The 21,353-nt window shown below is 44.5% G+C and overlaps 2 pseudogenes; one reads left to right on the top strand and one right to left on the bottom strand.

The window, feature by feature from the left end:
- Positions 1–824: 824 nt before the first annotated feature.
- Positions 825–6,042, bottom strand: LOC105505374 (annotated as a pseudogene).
- LOC105505265 lies at positions 6,041–17,968 on the top strand (annotated as a pseudogene).
- Positions 17,969–21,353: the final 3,385 nt, after the last annotated feature.

Raw genomic sequence — 21,353 nt, 5'->3', positions numbered from 1 at the left:
CTTCTCTGTTCAACTTCTAAATGTTGATATGTGTATTCCAGGATTCAGTCCAGGAACTTTCCCCTTTATCCATGAATATTCTTACCATAGCTTATTTCATCTACCCCTGTGCCTTTAAAAATTATTCTGTTACTCATGTCCGAATTGACCTCTCTAGGACTATAACACAAGGGGTGTAATTATCCTAAAGTATCCCAGGAATTTAATAAGCTGGCCTAGAAGAGGGATTTCCTTTTCCCAACATGAGAGGCTGTGCTTACTATAGCTCCCTGTACAATGGGTGGCTTTCTCCCCTAAGAAAATGGAAACTCTTTGCATGAGGCCCAAGGACTCTAGATGCTGGGCAGTTGAGTTTCCCAGACAATCTTGTGAACAGTTGGCACCTAAATCCAGACTGTTTCACACAAACAACCTGTGTGTTCCTCCATTGTTAAAGCTGTGTCCTTGTGCTTATGGGAGACTAGTGTTCCTATACTGGAATGCAGACTTCCACTGTGAGCCCATCATTTCCTGACCATTTATGCCTTAGCATAAAATAGAAGGATAGAGAAATCATGCTGTCTATTCTTTTTCTGATCAGTAATATCTGTGAGTTTTCCTAATATAGCATTTTTTTTTGGCCTAGCACAGACAGGGTACTTTATTGATGGTACAGGACAAGGTAGGGTTCCCGAGGCCCCTCCCTCTTCAGGGGTTCTGCATGGAAACTGTGAGAAGGGGAGATTCTCAGTGTGGTGGGCAACTGAGTGTGGCAGAGACTCAGCAGCACCTGAGGGCCTCTCTTTTCCTCTCATGCTTTCACTGGGGCTGGTGGTCCAGAGGTCTTATTCCTTGGAGGCCGTCTGGGCCATGAGGTTCACCACTCTGTTACTATAACCAAATTCATTGTCATACCAGAAAATGAGCTTGAGAAAGTGGTCATTGAGGGCACTGCTAGTACCAGGATCAAAGGCGGAAGAGTGGGTGTCAATGGTTAAGCTGGAGGAGACAACCTAGTACTCAGTGAAGCACACGATGCCCTTGAGGAGACCCTCTGATGCTGCTTAACCACCTTCTTGATGTTATATTTGGCAGGTTTTTCCAGATGGCAGGTTATGTCCATGACAAACATGTTGGTGGTGGGTACACGGAAGGCCATGCCAGTGAGCTTCCTGTTCAGCCCATGGATCTCATTGCCCACAGCCTTGACAGTGCCAGTAGATGTAAGGATGATGTTCTGGAGAGCTCTGTGGTGATGATGCCACAGTTTCATGAAGGGGCATCCACAGTCTTCTCTGTAGCAGTGATAGTGTTGACTGTGGTCACAAATCCTTCCAATATACCAAAATTATCATGAATGATCTTGGCTAGAGGTGCTATACAGTTGGTGGTACCGGAGGCATTGCTGATGTTCTTGAGGCTGTTTTCATACTTCTCATGGTTCTCACCCATTACAAACGTGGTGGTATCAGCAGATGGGGCAGAGATGATGACCCTTTTAGCTCAACCCTGCAAGTGATCCCCAGCCTTCTCCGTGGCAGTGAAGACACTGATGGACTCTATGATGTACTCAGTTCCAGAATCACCCTATTTGATTTTGGTGGAATCTAGCTTTTGGATGATGGTGGTGGGATTTCCATTGATGACAAGCATCCTGTTCTCAGCCTTGATGGTCCCGTGGAATTTGTCATAGGTGGACTCATACTGGAACATGTAGACCATGTAGTTGAGCTCTATGAAGGGGTCATTGATGGTAACAATATTCACTTTATCACAGTTATAAGTAGCCCTGGTGACCCAGCACCTGAATAAAGCCAAATCCATTGACTTATGCCTTTGTTTTCATCACGGTGCCTCAGGGATGTGGCTGGCTCTGCATAAAAAGATGACGCTGTCTGTCAAATGGGAGAAGCAGAAAGCTACAGCATGTTATTTAACCCATAATTATCATACTGAGAAATTCTTCACACGCTCAGATGCCAATAGGTGGTGACTCAGATGAGCATCACTTGACATAGCATGCTGACTTTCCCTGAGCATGTGGACAATTCAGTTGTCTCATTATCACTTGGTTAAAAGACTATGCTTTTCCCCATTGAATTTAGTGTTGTTAAAATCAATTGGCCATATGAATACAGGCCATTAACACAGACATGCGCAAAAATTCTCTCATAATAAATTATAGGCTTAAATGTAAAGGCTAAATTATACACCTCTTAGAAGAAAACATAGATTAGCATATTCATGATCTTGAATTAGGCAAAAACCCAACTTTTCCTGGTTAAAAAAAGAGTTTAAAAATGAGACATGATCAAAACTAAAAATGTTGCACTTAAAGACATCAATAAGAAAATGAAACGATGAGCCACAGACTGAGAAAAATATATCAAATCATATGTTTGATAAAGGCCTTATATCCAAGATATAAAATTACACTTACATCTGAACAACGAAAAGATAAATAACCTAATTTTATAAATGGGCAAAATATATAAATTGCCATTTCACCAAAAAGATGTAGGAATGGCCAATAAAGTACATGAAAAGATAGCATCATCAGTGAGCAGGGAAATGCAAATCGAAACTACAATGAGACACCACTTCCTCTTACCCGCTAGAATGCTATAATATAAAAGAAGGACAGAAACAACTGGAGGAAGTGAAAAAACAATGATGTAGAAAAATGAAACTACTCATGCCTTGTTGATGGGACGTGCAGACATGTTGAAAACCAGTTTGGCAGTTTCTTAAAAACTTTGAAGATACATTTACCATATGACCTAGCACTTTCACTCCTAGTTGTTCACCCAAAAGAAATAAAAACCTATGTCCACACAACAAATGAATGTGAATATTCATAGCAGCTGTATCTATAATAGCCCATAAAGTGGAAACATATCAAATATCAATCAACAGGTGAATGAACAAATAAATGGGAGCTATCAATACAATTTAATAGGATTCGACACCTAAAAGGAATGAAATATTGATATGTGCTACAACATAGATAAACCACAAAAGTGTATTAAGTTAGGTGAAAGAAGACAGATACAAAAGAGCACATATTGCATGATTCCATTTATATGGTGTCCAGAAAAGGCAAATCTGTAGAGTCAGAAAGTCAATTACGGGTTGCCTTGAGTTGCGGAGTGGGAATAAAAGGTGGCAACTGATAAGCATGAGGGATGTTTTAGGAATGATAGAAATGTTGCAAAACAGGATCATGGTGATGGTCACACGTGTCTAAAATTTTACTAAAAATAATTGAACTCTACACTTAAAAAAGGTGAATGTTACGATATGTCAATTATACCTTAGTAAAGCTGTTTAAAAACAAAAAAGTTTAGTAGTGTGGGCCCCATCAGTCTTGCCTTTTGTTTAATTTCTCACTTTCTTTAGGGCTTATATTTATTGCTTCCTCTCAGAGACTCCAAGAGACACTGGCTGAAATCTACCAGCCTCCAGAACTCTCAACAGCTGAGGGAATGACCAGCCCCGCCCTTAAGGCGATGGGGGATACATAAGATGCATTCCAGCATCTGATACAGCAGACAAAGGCGTGCGATGGACCTGGGTGATTTCAGATAGTGCTCCACAAGTCTCAGTAAGACCCAGGGCCTGTAGCTAGTTCCGATAGCTTCAGAGAACTAGCTGCTACATCTTGCAGCACAGGGCCAGCCTTTTCCAGGCAAGTGGGTTTGAAGCATTGGTAGTCAGTTCCCAAGTAGCAGATAAATGTCTACAACACAGGAGAAGGGCAAGACCCAGAGTGGGGCTTCAAACCAAATCATTTGTAGAGTATTATTTCCAGCAACTGCAAAAAGCATTCTGTTCACATGCTTATGGCATTTTCACCAACATAGACTATTCGCTGCACCATAAAAAAAGTCTCAATATATATCTGAGGATCAAAATCATATGGAGTATATGCTATGGCCACAATAGTATTTAATTAGAAATCTGTAACTATAAGATATCTAGAGGACCGGGCATGGTGGCTCATGCCTGTAATCCCAGCACTTTGGGAGGCCGAGACAGGCGGATAACAAGGTCTGGAGATCGAGACCATCCTGGCTAACATGGTGAAACCCCGTCTCTATTAAAAACAGAAAAATTAGCCGGGTGTGGTGGTGGGCACCTGTGGTCCCAGCTACTCGGGAGGCTGAGGCAGGAGAATGGGGTGAACTTGAGAGGCGGAGCTTGCAGTGAGCCGAGATCTCGCCACTGCACTCCAGCCTGGGCGACAGAGCAAGACTCCGTCTCAATAAATAAATAAACAAATAAATAAATAATAAATAAATAAATGATATCTAGAAAGCCCCCAATCTTAGAAAACAAGCAACATACTCTAAATAACACTTTGGTCATAGAACTCACAAGAAAAAGTTTAAAACATCGTTAACTGAGTGATGATGACCCAGCGCCTCAAAATGTGGGACGCAGCTGACATAGTGCTTAGAGAGAGACTGACAACTTTAAATGCCTGTAGTGGAAATGAGCAAAGGAGTAAAGTCAATTATCTATGCTTTCATCATAAGAACCCTGAAGAAGAAGAGTAAAATAAACTCAGAGTTATAACTGTAAGCCAATAATAAAGAAAATCATGAAATAAAAAATGAGCAAACAATAGAGACAATCAGTGGTCAAGTTTTCTGTACTCCATGAACAAAACTTCATTTCAGAATGATTTGCTATTTAAATATATATCCAGGACCACAGAAATCTTAAAAGAAAAAATTAGGAAAAGGTGGGAATAAAATAAGAATAAAAATCAGAAAGTAGTTACCTACCAAGTAGGTTGGGTACAGGGCAAGGAATTAACGGAGAATTTCTTTCCAAGAAGAAAATGGCCTCTGTTTTTTTGGGGTGGTACTTACATGGGCATACATAACTGTCAAGTTTCACTGAACTGAACACTTGAGATCTGGGCAGTTTAATGAGTATAAATTACATTTTTTTTAATAAATAAAGTGTCTCGGGAGCTTATGGTGGGTAAATTCAGGCAGTTCTAATGCATAGGCTTCAGCAGCACTCACAGCATGTTCAGTTCAGGAATTTGCTGAAAACGGTTTTGCAGTCAAAAATATGGGATACGTTCAAACATCTATGACAAGAGTCATTGGGGCAAACAACTACAAATCTCCACTCTTGTGGTACAGGCCATATTATTAAGCAGTCACCAATAGATAGCTTTCCTTCAATGATGTTCTTCATCTAGCAACCCAGAGCTCTTCGGGAAAAATGGCAATTGAGGTTTTGGATGTATTCAGTAGGAAAGAAAGTCACCTCACATAAAACTAAGTGATTGGAGACGTCACCATTGCAAATTTCTAAACTTTGCAAGACAGCAGCAACATTTCAAATGCCACTCAGGCAGGAAATAATGGGCTCATATGGATTTCCCTCCAAACATATTTACTGCACAAAGGCAAAGTTCACATCGCACTTGGAGATTTCTCCCAGTCTAGTTGAACTTCACAGATTGCAGATCCCAGACAGCTGGTATCAACTGACCAGTGTCCTGTTAAGGCTAAGCCTCAGACTCTTTACCACAGTCTTTTCCACAGACTCTTTACCACACACTTTACCACTTACTCCTTTTTGAAGAGTAACCTTAGGATTGGATTTCTCTTCCTGTTCCTGGGAAGAATTAGAGATGCAAGCTAAAGGTCACTATTCTTCTGAGAAAAAGAATGCTTGAGGAGGTGGGAGCAATGAGTATGTGGCAGTTCAGAGTGATAAGGGGTGAGCCAGGAGCCACAGAGCATAAAGCCCCAGGGCTGCCTTAGGGGATGAAGTGACCAGCACCCCAACTCTTCTGTCCAGCTTTTAACCATTTAACTAATGGTTAGAGCTTTTTCATTTTCTTTCAGCTACTCTTGGCAGTGGTGGGGACATGTAATTTTTGCGAAAAATTGGGTGGAGGAAAACAAGGCATCTGTGCAAGTCTATAACCATTTTACCTCTGTTTTTAGTCCTCTCCGTGGTCACCCTAGAATCAGATCTGCTCTCCAGCATCTTCTGTTTCCTGGTGAGGGTTTCCTGCAATCTTGGATTGGCCATGACGGGCTGGAGCTGCCTTGTGACAGGAGCAGGAGGGTTTCTGGGTCAGAGGATCTTCCGCCTCTTGGTGGAGGAGAAGGAGCTGAAGGAGATCAGGGTCTTGGACAAGGCCTTCAGACCAGGACTGAGGGAAGAATTTTCTAGTAAGTAAATTTGAGTCGTGGGTGTGTGGCTCCATTTTAAACCCTGCATGGGTGTGGGAAGGTGGAGCTTTTCTGGCAAGTTGTGGAAAGTTGTAGCCAAATCTAAGCCAATCCCACATCCAAAGTCATCAAAAAAAGAAAATTAAATAGTATAAAATGGCATGGTGTGAAAGATACTGGACAGGCTGTCCAGAGACTGGACTCTGGCCTTGACCCAGAACTTGAGAGGCAGCCACCTCAGCCTCCAGGTCCCTTTTCTTTTTTCCTTTTTTTTTTGAGACGGAGTCTCGCTCTGTCGCCCAGGCTGGAGTGCAGTAGCTGGATCTCAGCTCACTGCAAGCTCCGCCTCTCGGGTTTACGCCATTCTCCTGCCTCAGCCTCCCGAGTAGCTGGGACTATGGGCGCCCGCCACCTCGCCCGGCTAGTTTTTTGTATTTTTTTAGTAGAGACGGGGTTTCACCGTGTTAGCCAGGATGGTCTCGATCTCCTGACCTCGGGATCTGCCCGTCTCAGCCTCCCAAAGTGCTGGGATTACAGGCTTGAGCCACCGCGCCCGGCCCCTTTTCTTTTCATTTAGAAAATCCCACATCCGTTGTCTTTCTTGTCTATGACTCTTTTATGCTCTGAACATTTTTGTCTTGGCAATTGCTTTATAACATTCATAAAGGACAGCATGTACCTGGAGACCTCACCAGTGGGTTCCTGCCTCTCTAGACCACCCTGAGCTTTGTGTTGTTTTGTAGCATCCTCAGCATCTTTAGTGGAGGTAAAATAAAAGGAAGTGAAGGTAAAGATGAGTGTTTAAGCATGTGTGTGTGTGCATATGCGCCTGTGTGTATGTATCAGAGAGTGAGAGAGAGAAAATGAAGAGGAGAGAAAAATCAGAGAGAGAAAATGAGAAAGACAGAGAATGAATGAGAAAGAGTGAGAGAGAGAGAGCATCAGTGAGAGGGAGAGAGTGTGTACAGGTGCACAGCACAGAGCAGAGACAGAGTAAGAGGCAGTATGATGCCAGACGTGCCTCATTTTCATTTCTCATATATGGCTTTTTTAAAACCATTTGTCTCTGTTGCTCAATACCACCCCCCTCCGAAAAAAAAAAAGCTGCAGAATTTGTTGTAGCAACTCCTTGTGCAAATAACGCTATGAGGAAGGTAGAAAAGGGGTGACATCTAAGTGGACAATGAATGCATCATCAAGGTCCAGAAACATAAAGCGACTTGCCAAGGTCATCTGATTAATGTGTAGCGGAGCTCAGACCAAAGCTTCATCCAGAGGCTTCACTTGGCCCTGGGGCTGATGCTTGGCAAAGTGGGTCTTCAGTCTCTCCCTTTGCCTCCCTGTGTGCCCAATTCCCTGTCCTCCTCCCCATCCCACAGGATTGGGAGGACTGTGTGTCTACATGTGGGCTCTGACTGTGCAGAAGGTCATGCCCTGCCCACAGAAAAGTCCCCCCTTGACAGCATTCAGGGACCACACCCAGCACTCTACTCTTCTTTCACTCTTCTCTGACCTCTTCTGATTTCCTCCACCCTCTGTTCTAATGGTGTATTTGATAAACAAATATTAACACTCGACTAATTTTAAATGATTGTAATCCTTATGTCTCACCAATATTTGTACTCTAACAGTTAATACAAAGAAAAAGCAATGCTCAGCCTAGAGGAACAATTCCCTGTGGTGAAAATGCAGGGGATATAATGGATGGGCAGAAGACTGTATGAAGATAAAAACAGAATGCTTTTGATGTTTTTTCAGTGCCAGGTACTGTTCCACATGGTTTGCATGTGCCCACTCATTTGCTTCTCATAACAGCCCTATGAGATTGTTAATATTATTATCCTCCTTTCTTACAGATGAGGGAACAGTCAGAGAGAGGTTAATGCACTTGTCCAATGTCCCGCAGTTAGTATATGTCAAAGTTGGATTTGAACCCATGTAGTCTAGTGCAGCATCTGTGCTCTTAAGCAGTAGTTCGTCTAGCAGCTTGGGGAACGAGGGAGCTATGGCTTCATCCACAAAGTCCCCTTTCCTGGTCTCTCTAGTTCCCTGTGAACTCTTTGGGGAAGAGTGATTTTCTCTTGGTTTTAGACTTCTTCAGCTTTGAAATGGCAATTCCTTTGAGTCAGTCTGTCTGAAGTCGGCAGCAAATGGGAAGCAGAGGAAGGCAGCAGGAAGCACAGAGGTGGAAATACAACCAGAGAAAATTCAACTCTCAGGCTGTCACCCACCTCCTCCCCAGCAACCTCTTCCCTGCCTCCCCCATTGCAGTGCCTCCTTGGAGTTGCCTGACAGTGGAAAGGGGCTGGGAGTAGACAAAACAAGGCAGAGGCATCAGGAGAGTAAATGGTCCTGCCTGTACCCCAGAAAGGAATTTCTCCAGCCTTGAATTTTTCCCTCTGAATTTTACTCTCACTGTTCTTTGGTCTTTGTTGCCAATTTCAGTTAAACTGACTTATTCTTACTCTTTCTCAGAAAAGTTGATTCAAACAGCTAGTCCTGTACCTGGTGTACAGGGTACAAGACTTGGAGATGGGGTGGGCAGTTTTCAGCCTTCACTAGAAACGTGACTTTTAATCTGTCCCTTAACCTGAGCCTCAGTTTCCTCACCAATAATATGGGACTCAGAATGGCTACCTCATGAGATAGCAGTAAAAGGAAAGAAGCAAGCTGTGAGCGGTATGCAGATTATAAAGCACAAATGAGAGTAGAGTATTTATCTGAGCTCCATGTAGCATGATGTTCATTTTGTGGGCTAATTCCAGGTGACAGCTTTACTGGCAGCATCACTCCCTGTGGATTTCAGAGGAGCCTGAAGACATTAATGTCATAACTGCTGCCCTGAGCTACACAGCTAGATGTTAGTCCATTGGTGACTAACTCATTTTCAGCATTGCTACTTGCTTTTGATAATATCCGATAAGAATTTTCAATAGAATTCATTATTTAAACTCTTCTGCAATTCCCTAATAATGGCTCCACTCTCTTCCCAGTTGCCCAAGCAGGAAACTGTGGGGGTAACATTATCTTCTCCTTTTCCTCTCAGCCCAGCTCCAACAGGTACCAGGACTGTCAAGATAAGGTCTGAAATTCCTACCTGGTATATCTCTCCTCTCCTCTGCTTCCACTGCTGGACTCTGCTTCCAGCCCTCATCTAAACTTTGGCACATTCTGATTAATCTCTTGATCACCTGGCTTTCTCATATCCCCTATACCAGTCCGTTTTATATCCTTGAGGCAAGGTTAACTTCCTACACTACAATTCTGCTTCTGTTTTTCTTTTTCTTTTTGAAACAGGATTTTACTGTGCCACCCAGGCTGGAGTCCAGAGGCATGATCTCTGCTCACTGCCACCTTCACCTCCTGGGCTCCATCCATCCTCCTACCCCAGGCTTCTATTAGCTGGGAATATAGGCACTCACCACTAAGTCTGGCTAATTTTTGTATTTTTAGTAGAGATGGAGTTTCACCAGGTTGTCCAGGCTGGTCTTGATCTCCTGGATGCAAGCAATCCACCTGCCTCAGTCTCTCAAATTGCTGTAATTACAGGGGTGAGCCACCAACCCTGGCCTGTTTCTCTACTTATTCCAAATATAAATAAGGGGTTTTCTTTGACATGGTGCTGGAGACCAAAAATCATGATTCTGCATTACCTACAGAATTAAATGCAAACTTTTCCCTCTTAAACCCAACTCTCCACAATCACCCTACTCTCCTTAAAAATTTTGGTGAGTCTCCCGTGATCCTAGCAATGCTTATATTCCAGGCACAGCTGGCAGCTCATTGCTTAGATTACTTTCCTGAAATTAGATGGGGTAGAAACAGATGTTTGCTCTTTCCCAAAAAAATTGCTAAACATGCTGACTTCTGTGCCTTTGTTTATTTGTTCCTCCATGGAACGTACACCCTCCACTCTAACAACCCGACTCTAACCATCCCCAAACACCTATGTAACATCACCTTTATCAGGAAACTTTGAAGCCAGATTCAGAAACCCTTCCAAGGACCTGACCTGTGTTCTTGCAGAGCTCTGGAACAAGACCAAGCTGACAATGCTAGAAGGAGATATTCTGGATGAGTCATGCCTGAAGAGAGCCTGCCAGGACATCTCGGTCGTCATGCCCACTGCCTCTATCATTGACATCTTCAGTGTCACTCACAGAGAGTCTATCATGAACTCCAACGTGAAAGGTACAGTAGCCTGAGGAGGAGATGGAGCAAGGTGGGGCAAACAAGGATGAGAAAGATAAACAATGAAGGAAGAGAAGTCCCTCCACTGAACACCTGCTGTGCGCTGGGCCAAGTATCTCTGCTGATCACTACCAACTGGGGGAGTTCAAAGTTTCTACCTTCAGTTTTTTACATGAGAAGACTAGCGCTGAGAGATGGCAAGTAACTAGTCCAAGGCCTCCCAGGTAAGTAAGTAGGTAGGAGAGTTAGACTTTAAACTCACCCCTGTGTGACTCCAAAGGCTGTGGACGCTCTTTCCACTGTGGCTCCAATCAAAAGTCAACTAAACTCTGACTTCAGATTCTTGATATCCAGCCACCCCTTGCCTTGCCTCTGTGGGCCAGAATCAAACCTGCCAGGTGCCACCATAGTCATCATTTTAAACCTTGCTTGTGGGCTGATGATAATGAAATGGGAAAAATCCCTTGTCCCCCTCACAGTGTGTGTGATGGGGGTGTGGCTCACTCCTTCAGTGCCCCCGCTCAGACCTCTAGGGGAGCATAGAGACGACCAGGCTGCGGGGCTCCAGCTCCAAAGCAGTGTCTGGGGTGAATGTTTACAGCTCCCGAAGCCCCAGTGGGCGTGTGTTACATGGTACTCCTTTAGTTTTGCTCTTTTAGTTTTGCTGTCTATAGGCAGCTTGTGTTAACCAGCTCAGTTAGACCTTAGACCTTCTACCTTGTCACAAGGACGGAGGGATTTCTATATCCTGGGTTCTTCTCTTAGTATACCAGAAAAATGTAATCACACGTGAGCTTGGAGAATGAATGCAAGTTTTTATTGAGTGGAGATAGCTCTCAGCAGATGGGGGAAGCCAGAAAAGAATGGTTTTCCCCTGGAGTCTGCTGCTCAACGGCCTGACTCTTCTCTAACTGCTTGGCCAAACTCTGCATCCTTCTGCTGGTCAGTGCATTCCTCTCGACATCCAGCTGCCCTGTGTTCCTTCACTGATGTGCTTCCCTCGACATCTAGCTGCTTCTATCTTCTTTCCCTGATCTGCTCCTCTTGACATTCAGCAGCTTCCGTGTGCCTGCTAGAATCTTGGGGCTTTTTAACAGGCACAGGATGGGAGTGTGGCAGACCAGGGTGGCCTTGGGAAACGCAATATTTGGGCAGAAAATGCCTATCCTCCCATAGGTCTGTGGGGGTGGAGCCTTAGCCCTCTCCCCTTCCCTCCTACCCAGCACGTCTTTTTCCCCATTCCGTATCATTTAAAGGGACCATGCTTTTCCCTTTATGGCACTTCTGTATCATATCCCCCCTCTGAAGAGGTACATCTAACTGCCATTAGAATATGGACAATTACCAGTGTTAGCTGCCTCCTGTTGACAGCGGGTGTTGTTTTGGGGAAACAGCAGTCAGATTCTTTCCAGGGGTCTATCTAAGGGTTCCTAGCAAAGGGGAGCCATCCTCTGAGGCTCCAGTTGCCTTACTGTTTGGGATTTGATGGTTCCTAGGGAGAAAAAACAAGTTTTATAAGGTTAAGTATGCATGGGTTAAACGTGTGTATTACACAAGGAAAGAATTTAGTGCTAAAGATTACAAAGACAAAATGTAAAATGTACTAACAACATTGTACCCTGATCTGTTTCACCCTGAACTGGTTAAACTTTAGAAGAGACATAACTGTTCTTGGTATATCTTCAGCAGTTAACAGGAGCACCCCGCTAATTCTGGGGTTTGTGGGCTTGCACCAAGGCCATTAAAGGTTTTTTTTTTTTTTCCTGTATCTCTTCTCTCTTTCCTGGACCTTTCTGTCTCTATTATGAAAGACCGAGATGGCCACTTTCAGGAGCTCCTCTAATGTACTATCTGGTCCCAGGGCCTGTTTCTGCAACTTCCTCCGGATGTCAGGAGCTGCCTGAGTAATAAATTTATCGTTTAGGATTAGATGTCTCTCGACCGAAGCAGGAGATAGAGAGGTGTGCATTACTAAGACCTCATTTAGCCTTTCCAGTGGGATTTACATCAAATCCTTGGTCAGTCATGGACAACTTGGTATAATTGACAGGCTTAGTCTTAGTTCTACATAAACCTTCCATTATGCACACCTGAAAGTGTCTCATTTTCCAGTCTTCCATCTCATCATTATGATCCCAGTAGGGTTAGTCACTGGTGCTGCTTCTCTTTCAGTTGGATAATATTCACCCCTTTCCCTGACACTATATGTGATACAAAGCTCATCCCCAAATCTCTCTGCTGCTTGCACAGTGGCCTGTTTCTCAGTATCTGTCAGGGTCTGATTCAAAAGTAACATAAGATCTCTCCAGGAGAGTTCAAATATTTGGGTGAAATCCTAGAGAGCCTCTATGTATCTATCAGGATCATCTGAAAGCTTCCCAATATCCCCTTAATTTGCTTTAAGTCCTGTGGGAGAAGGAGACCTGGAACTTACTGAGCCCAAATTCACTGGGCATCTGTTGGAGGGGCAAGAGTGAGACTGGGGCTTATTTAGGGTGAGGATTTCTAGGAGGGGCTGAGTGGCTGAAGCTAGATAAGGAGGTCAGGGTGAACACAGAGGAGCAGGGCTGAAGGGATCTGGCTTCTCTGGTGGGAGTGGTTCTGGGATTCTTATCTTTAACTCTGTGGGCTTGCCCCTTGCAGCCTTTCCTGCGATAGCAAACAGGAGGGCTGGATCAATCCTACATTGTCAGCAAAGGTCTGGATTACCTTGCAAGGTATAGAAGGCCTGCTCACATGGAGCCTCAGACCATCTGTCCTCGCATCTACAGAAAAGTTTCACCTGCCAGATGGTATAAAATAAATGGTCCCTTCCTGAGGTCAAGTCGGTCCTTCATATAAATCATAATTTGGCCAAACCTTTGTGCAGAGGGATATGAGACATTTTTTTTCTCCAGATTCTGAGGGTCAAAGCAGTCCCAATGGTTTACAATACAATCCAGAGGAATATAAGCCGGGGGTGCTGTAGGGAACTGGTTACCCATTCTGAAAGACAGGGAATAGAGGCATCTATCATTTCCTTTCTTCTTTCAGAAAATACTCAGGATGTGATGGAGAGAGAAAGCGAGTGTCCTTCCTTCACTTTCCACCTCTTATCCCTGAGGCTTGGGGACCTTGGCAGGTGCCAGCCATAGATACCAATGTGGTATGTCCTCATAAGGCAGGGAAAGCCTAGAGAGTAGGAATTATCTGTCCTTGCCTATGCATCCATTCCTCCCTGCTGTTGGCAAACTTTGAGTTCCCTGGATCTGTTTATGCCATGAAGCACGGCCTCCTTCTGTGAGGTGGGGTTCATTCAGCAGGAATTGGTCCTGCCCATTTACACTGTACCTGTTGACTGGCTTTGGATCCCTCAGACCTGTTTTTTCTTTCTGGGGTCTAAGCATGAAGCTTGGAATTGAGTTTGGGACTGAAAAGGCATTTCAGAGGCTCTTTGTATCCATGAGCCATGCTGAATTTGCAGTTTTCAGCCAGCAGGGGTCACCCCTCCATTAACTTCTCTATCAGAAACAGAGTCGGAGGGGGGGCCCCTCTCACCTACAAAAGGAAAAAAGAGAAAAACAGTTAAAGGGGCAAAAAAGTGGGGGATGCTAGGGGAAGAAAGCTTTGCTTAGTGCAAGTGGGCCGCTTTAATCCTTATAACTGGTTCAGACCAGGTTAAATTCCTTGGCCAGGGGAGGAAAGGTCCCATTGGCACAGCAAGTGAGAAGTGTGCCCATTCCTTGGCCCTGTGGGGGCCCCAGCTACCTCTGGTTTTCTCCCACCCCAACTTGTCACTGTTAGGCTCAGCCTTTGCCTGCTGTGGGCATGCCCAGGTTCCTGAACTGGGAGGGGAAAGGGTAACAGAAGGTGCCCTAAGCCATGCATGCCTGTAGCTGTCATCATGGAGGCATACATGGCACCTTTAGGAACAATTGGTCTGATTTGCACCTTAGGCATCTGAGCCTAAAGCTCATTACATTTAGTAACGTTGCCATAGCCTGTAGCAAAACTCTTAACATTATAAAGAAAGAGATAAGAGATTTCAAACTGTGGGAGAGAGAAAAAGAGAAAAAAGTAACAGAGCATCTTACCCGCAGGAAAGAGAGAGAGGTGGCAGTGTTTTGGAAGAAAGGTAGACCATAGAGGTTTGCATTTGCTCACACTCATCTTCCTGAGAGCCTGGATGAGCCCCCAGTAGAAATGGAAAAAATTCTCTTGTACCCCTTGCACGGCATGGGATGGGGTGTGCTTGCTTCTTCAATGCCCCACTGTTCAAACCTTTAGGGGAGCATGCAGATGGGAAGGCTGTGGGGCTCCAGTCCCATGGCAGTGACTAGGGGTGAATGTTTACAGCTCCTGAAGTCCCACTGGGCCTGTGTTACACTTAGTTTTGCTGTCTATAGGCAGCTTATGTTAACAAGCTCAGTTAGACCCTCTATGTTGTCACAAAGACAGAGGGCTTTCTGTATACCAGGTCCTTGCCTTGGTGTACCAGAAGACTCAGATCACACCTGGGCTTGGAAAATGAGTGCAAGGTTTTATTGAGTGGAGGTAGCTCTCAACAGATGGGGAAATCCGGAAGGGGCTAGTTTTCCCCAGAAGTTGGCCACTCAATGTCTCAACTCGTCTTCGACCACACAGGCCAAACTTTGCATTGTTCTGCCAGTTGGTGCATTCCTCTCGACATCCAGCTGCCTGTGTGTTCCTCCACTGATGTGCTCCATTCCATATCTAGCCCCTTCTGTCTTCTTTCACTGATCTGCTGCTCTTGACATCCAGTAGCTTGTGTGTGTGATTGCTAGGGTCTTAGGGGGTTTTCTAGGCACAGAATGGAGGCATAGCAGGCCACGGCCATCTTGGGAAATGCAACATTTGGGAAATGCAAATACAAGACCTCACCTAGGTCTGTGGGGGTGAAGCCCTAGCCAGGAACCACACCCTCCTTTACCCAGCACTTCCCTTCTCCCCTTCCATATCATTTAAAGGGATCATGATCTTCCCTTCCATGCACTTCCATATCAAGAACATACAGAGCTGTCCTGACCACGTCAAAGAAATTCTCTCGAGAGAACTAGCAAAGCTGATTCACAGAGGTCTATCAGAACAGAATTATCCAGTACATGTTTTCTCACAATATTTTCTTAACAATAAGAGTTTCCCAGTATCCAGAATGCGATCTCTTCAGGTCACCCCAGGGGCTACTATTACCGAGCTGTTTTCAGTAAGGTGCTCAAAATGCACCCTCATTCAGTCCTCATTCCTTAAATGCTTAGTGGTCTTTCCAAATTGTGTCTTACCAACCTACTTTAAATTCAGACACATTTCCTTAAGGAATCTTTCCATGCAGTCTCACCTGCTGATTCCCAGAGCCCAGTCTCTTAAGCACTATAGCACACAACTGCTGGCCTGGCCCTCCAAATTCAATCTACTCTGATGCATTTTCTAACAAAACTGGTTGCTTTTGGGTCTCCAGCACCATCTGAAAAAAAAAAGAAAGAAAGAAAGAAAAAGAAAAAAAAAAACCTTTCCAGTTTCTGGTTAGCCATACCTCTAAGTACCCCTACAGTACAAGGAGGGTGCTAAGAGTAACCAGTTTTTCATTTTAATTCTTACTCTCCACAGCTCCTAACAACAGGGGATGTGAAATGACAAGGAAGTGTTAGAGGCATCTGTTTCCTCAAATCATTATCCTTCCCAGGCTTAGAAAATACTTCACAATGTTGGTCAATTTCCCCTTGAAGGTAAACTAACTATAAATTTTCTCTGCCACCAGATTAATTTTTGAGAACATAAGGCTGTCTCTCCAGAAACCCAAATTCCACAGAGAAGGGGCCAAGAATTAAAATAATAATAATAATACTCTTTTGCCTAGGAAATTTCTTCCTTCTTCAAGGGAAGGCACTCCAGATACCTCCATGAGTTTCGCTTCCACACAGCTCAGTGGAGGCTGCCAGGTCCTCCCAGTGCAGATGTTACAAGCAGAGGGCACACTCTCTCCCCAGTCCTCCACCAGACTCCACAGGAAATGCTGGTGCAGGGTTTAAAGGAAAGTTTATCACCCCCACTATGCATTACCAGGTAAACAGAGTCACAGCCAGAATTGGAAGCATCTTTCCCAGGGAACGCACAATCAGGAAAAGAGTGTGGGTTTCCAGCATGTTCCCATGACTCACTGTTTGCTCAGTGACTCCAGGGATGGTCCTTGTGACAAAGTTTTATTAGTCCTCAACAAAAGGTAATAAATATCAGCAATTTCATGTATATTTAAGTGGTATATTGCCTATATACAACTGTGAATGTGTGTGTGTGTGATGTGAATTCTTCCACTGCCTCTTTGTGCCTAAGGACTGGGACTGTCTGCATTCTCATAGTATAGCCTCCTGATTTTTTAGATTTTAAATGATCTATTTTCAAAGGTATTGATGGCAAATTATTATTTTTCAATATCTTTTCTTGGCAAAATGTAAAGTGATAACTTTATATAGGTCCCTTTATATAGTTCCTTTTCCAAAATTATGGTACAGACACACACAAGCACACACACACACATGTCCACGAATCCCCAAAGTCTAAAAATTCTTGCTCTCCAAAACCCAAATGTCAGTTTCTTTTCATTTTTGTGTTTTTCTTATGGCTGTAGCATGACCCAGTCTCAGTCAGATCCACTGAAGAATGCACCTTGAGTCTATTAAAACCACTGAACTAGTTTTCAGTGGGGAGTGGGGAGTGAGACACATGGATCTGTTCACGTGGTTAGCCCCTCTTAGGGATATTTCCTGATATTGACAGCATGCTCTTCATGGACAAGTACCCAACAGCTGTTGGAGGCCTGTGTCCAAGCTAGTGTGCTAGTCTTCATCCACACTAGCAACATACAGGTAACCTGGCCCAACTGCTACAAAAATATTGTCCAGAATCGACATGAACAAGAGCCTCTGGAAAACATATGACCTGCTCCATATCCATACAGCAAAAAACTTGCTGAGAAAGCTGTGCTGGCGGCTAATGTGCAGACTCTGAAAAATGCTGGCACCTTGTACCCTTGTGCCTTAAGATCAATGCATATCTATGGGGAAGGAAGCCCATTTCTTACTGCCAATGTAAATAAGGCCCTGAAAAACAATGCAATCCTGTCAACTATTGGAAAGTTCTCCACAACCAACCCAGTCTATGTGGGCTGGGCCCACATTCTGGCTTTGAGGGTCCTGTGGGGCCCCAAGAAGGCCCTAAGTGTCCGATGACAGTTCTATTACATCCTAGATGACAGGCCTCACTAAAGCTATGATATCCCTAATTATACCTTGAGCAAAGAATTCAGCCTCTGCCTTGATTCCAGATGGAGCCTTCCTTTATCCCTGGTATGCTGGATTGGCTTCCTGTTGGAAATAGTGAGCTTCCTTCTCAGGCCAGTTTAAACTTATCAACCGCCCTTCAACAGCCACACAGTTACATTGTCCAACAGCATGGTCACCTTCTCTTACAAGAAGGCTCAATGAGATCTGGCATATAAGCCACTTTACAGCTGGGAGAAAGCCCAGCAGAAAACCATGGAATGGGTTGCTTCCCTTGCAGACCGGCACAAGGAGAACCTGAAGTCCAAGACTCAGTGATTTAAGGATGACAAAGATGTGCACGTGGGTATTACTAGGAGACGTTATCAAGCTCTACCCTCCTGGCTTCATACAGAAGGTGACAAGTGCACAAGCCTGGGTCCTGCTGCCTCCCTTTCACACAATGCCCAACTTATTGTCTTCCTTGTGTCATCAAAACCTATGCAGTCACTGGCCCAACCAAAAGCTTTCTGTCCTAATCGTATACCGGAGGACCAAATCTCATGGGCTGCTTCTGAACAATTTGGGATCTCTTTTAACTTCAGGGTCTCTTTTGACTACCATAGCTCCATTCCCCTCTTAAATGAGAAGGGATTTCTTTTCTTTTAAGTTTCCTTTTCTTCACAGAGTTCAATGAAAAGAGTAATAAATGATTTAATGCTTAAAGTGGAGAAAGGTGTGGTTACTGTTAATACATACTTTTCTCCTTTCTCTTACATTTCCAGGTATCACCATCTCTCATTGAGAAGAGTTGGATGAAACAGCAGTTAGGGGGTTGGCAGAGTAGCGCAAGGGTCAGGAAGGGTGGATGAAGACTGAACGAATAAGCTCTACTATGTTTCACACATGTACAACATGACCTACATATAACATATATTATCTCATTTAATACTCATCAGAAACCTGTGAGGTAGAGTGACTATTTCCATTTTATCAGCAAGGAAACTTGTGCACAGTCACACTGATTAGTGACTAGGCCTGCTGTGAGGGAGTTGGACTTGAAAGTCCTTATCTTTCCACCCAATTACACAGCCTGAATTCTTGTCAGTGGTGTGGCGGAGCACTGAAGCATGGGCTGCCGATTTATGGGAGAGCCCTGGCTACCTTCTATTACCTCCTTCTTGTCCAGTCCCTTGCAGGGGACTCTCTAGAACCCAGAAGAATCCTTGAGGAGAATCTGGAAGGGTTTGCACGCCTTAGCAATTGGCCCTAAGCAGGGGAGAGAGAAGCAAAAATGCATCCAGCTTCCACCTTCAGTGCCAATTTCCTTGAAGGGCTGTAGAACACACCTGGCTATGTGTGTGTTGATCATTCTGGTTATTCATAACCCTGCATTTCACCCTTTCAAATCACACAATGAAGCCACACCATGTTGTCCTGGGCAAGTAAAGAAAACAAGTGTGAACTTCCCCAAAATATACCTTCTATTCAGCCCCAAAGCAGAAGTCTCTACCCCACATCTCCAAATTTAATGGTGTCTCTCTCCTTTCTCTTTTTCATTTTAAATTACATCTGTTCTTCCTTCATTCTTCCGTCTCCTTAGCCGCTTTCTTCTCTCTATCTCCCCTTTAATCACTGGTCCTCTCATTTGTCTCAATTTCCCTGAAGAGAGGAGGCCAATCGAGACAAGTTTGAGGACTTCAATAACATAGTTATTAAGCAACCAACAAAAACACAATCAAAAGAAACACTGTCAGGGGCATCAGGGACAGAGTTGAACTGAAGCAGGTGAGGAGGTTGCTGTGGGTCCACAGTGTGGGGAGGGACGCTGTCTCCCTCTGGACCTGCGTGTATCACAGCATGATTAGAGTAATACCTAACGTCAAGATGACTTGTTTCTTAAACAGGAAATTTACAGATCATTAATCAGTTGAATTTGATTACCACAAAGGAATTAGTTTCAGTGTTTATCTGTAGAGAAAGGGAAACCGTATTCTGGCCCAGATGAGCAGGTTTCCACCGCCATCAAAGCCACAAGAGACAGATGATCAGCACTAGCATCGGGGGGAGTGGCCCCAGGCAGTGGGGTAACGTGGAAAATGGAACAGCCATCCTTCCCCAGCCGCTGCACAAAATGCAAGAGCCAGCATCTGTCCAGCTCTTGAAAGGCATCCACACCATCCATACGCTAATGCCAAATAGAGTGGGAAAAAAAGGAGAGTGGTGGAATCTGAGGAAAGAGCCCTTCCCCCTGATTTTTCAGCCTAGCGAAACCCCAACCTATAAAACCACCAGGGCAATTTTCACAGGGAAGGTAAAGAAAAGGACGTATTTTCAATGGGCAGCGAGGGTTGCTCAAAGAAAGAGACGAGGGAATCAGATGGGCCAGGATTCTCAACTGAACAAGCAAAAAGGCCTTGTTGTGTTGTGACCAACAAAATGTGCCATCCCCTCTTGTACCTGAGGGTGTGAGGCCGACAGAGCTCCTGCACCAAGCTCCGCTGCATCTCGTGAGACTCACCACACAGGGCAGCAAAGTCTCGGAGGGAAGAACAAGGAAGAAAACCTGACCCAGCAGGGACTTTTAGTTGTCTTTTCTCCACCTGAGTGGCTCTGCAGGGTACCTGGCAAAGGAATGAATGAAAACACAGGCAGGTGCTCAACCACTGGCTTAAGGGCTAGGTGTGTATGAGTACAGAGAATGGAGCTGAGCTGAAGCCACTGGGAAAAGCCACAGGAGCCAGTGGGGCTTGAAGGAGGCCTTGGATTCCTAGTCCCAGGCAGGGGGCACAGCTCAGGCAGTGGTGAAGAGGAGGACGAGGGACATGAGGATGCCCACCTGCCTTCTGGAAAACGTGTAAAGAGGGCAGATGAGGAGCTCAGGTGCCAGACTCAGCCATGGACCCAGCAAGCAGGCTCCCACGCCAGGGATGGGGTGGGAAGCCCACAATGGCCCAGAGAGATCTTGCAGAAAAGTGGCCGAAGGGCAACTCTTATGTGAAATCTTTTCATTTCTAAATATTATTGACTAACTCTAAATTTGAAAAAGCAGTGTGAAGACCAGCTCCAGGAAAGGGATATGTGCTCCAGGAAAGGGATATGTGGGCTGGTGTTCGAACTGTATGTGTAATATTTTGTATCTTAAAAAGTGGGTGGTGAGGTGTCAGCAGCAAATCTGTTCAATCTTGGTGATAAGTCCCATATCTATATTATTATATAATATTCTCAGCTTTTCTGTATGTTTAACACAGGTCATGTTTTTTTAAAAAATTAAAATCTGTGGGGGAAAAATATGCAAATTAACAAAACACATACAAAGGTTGGCCTCAGGCTTAAGGCCTCCAATTTTCCACTTCTGCTCCCAGTCTAGCAGTCCAGTGGGGGAAATAAAATACGAGACATGTTGGGTGCTGTGCACAGTAAATGTGCAGAGTGTCGTAAGAGAGGATAGTGCTTCCGGATGATCCATTCCCCTGGGGATTCATGGGGTCCTTGCATTTGGGCTGGATATCAAAAGATGGGTAGGATTTCAACAAACAGGAATTGAGTGAACGTATTCCAGGCAGAAGCAATGCAGTCTGCAAAGACCCAGGTGGAAAACAGTCACTTTTAGACAACAATGAGACCAGACTAGAGAGCACAAGGCCAGGGGAGAACTGGAAGATGCACCTGGAAAAAAATGATGGGCACAGACCATGATCACCCGTGGTCACCCCTGGAGACA

The sequence above is a fragment of the Colobus angolensis genome, unplaced genomic scaffold (assembly GCF_000951035.1).
Source record: "Colobus angolensis palliatus isolate OR3802 unplaced genomic scaffold, Cang.pa_1.0 Scaffold124, whole genome shotgun sequence".
Taxonomy (NCBI): domain Eukaryota; kingdom Metazoa; phylum Chordata; class Mammalia; order Primates; family Cercopithecidae; genus Colobus; species Colobus angolensis.
Note: the sequence above shows the minus strand (reverse complement) of the source record. Positions and strands in the feature narration are given on the sequence as shown.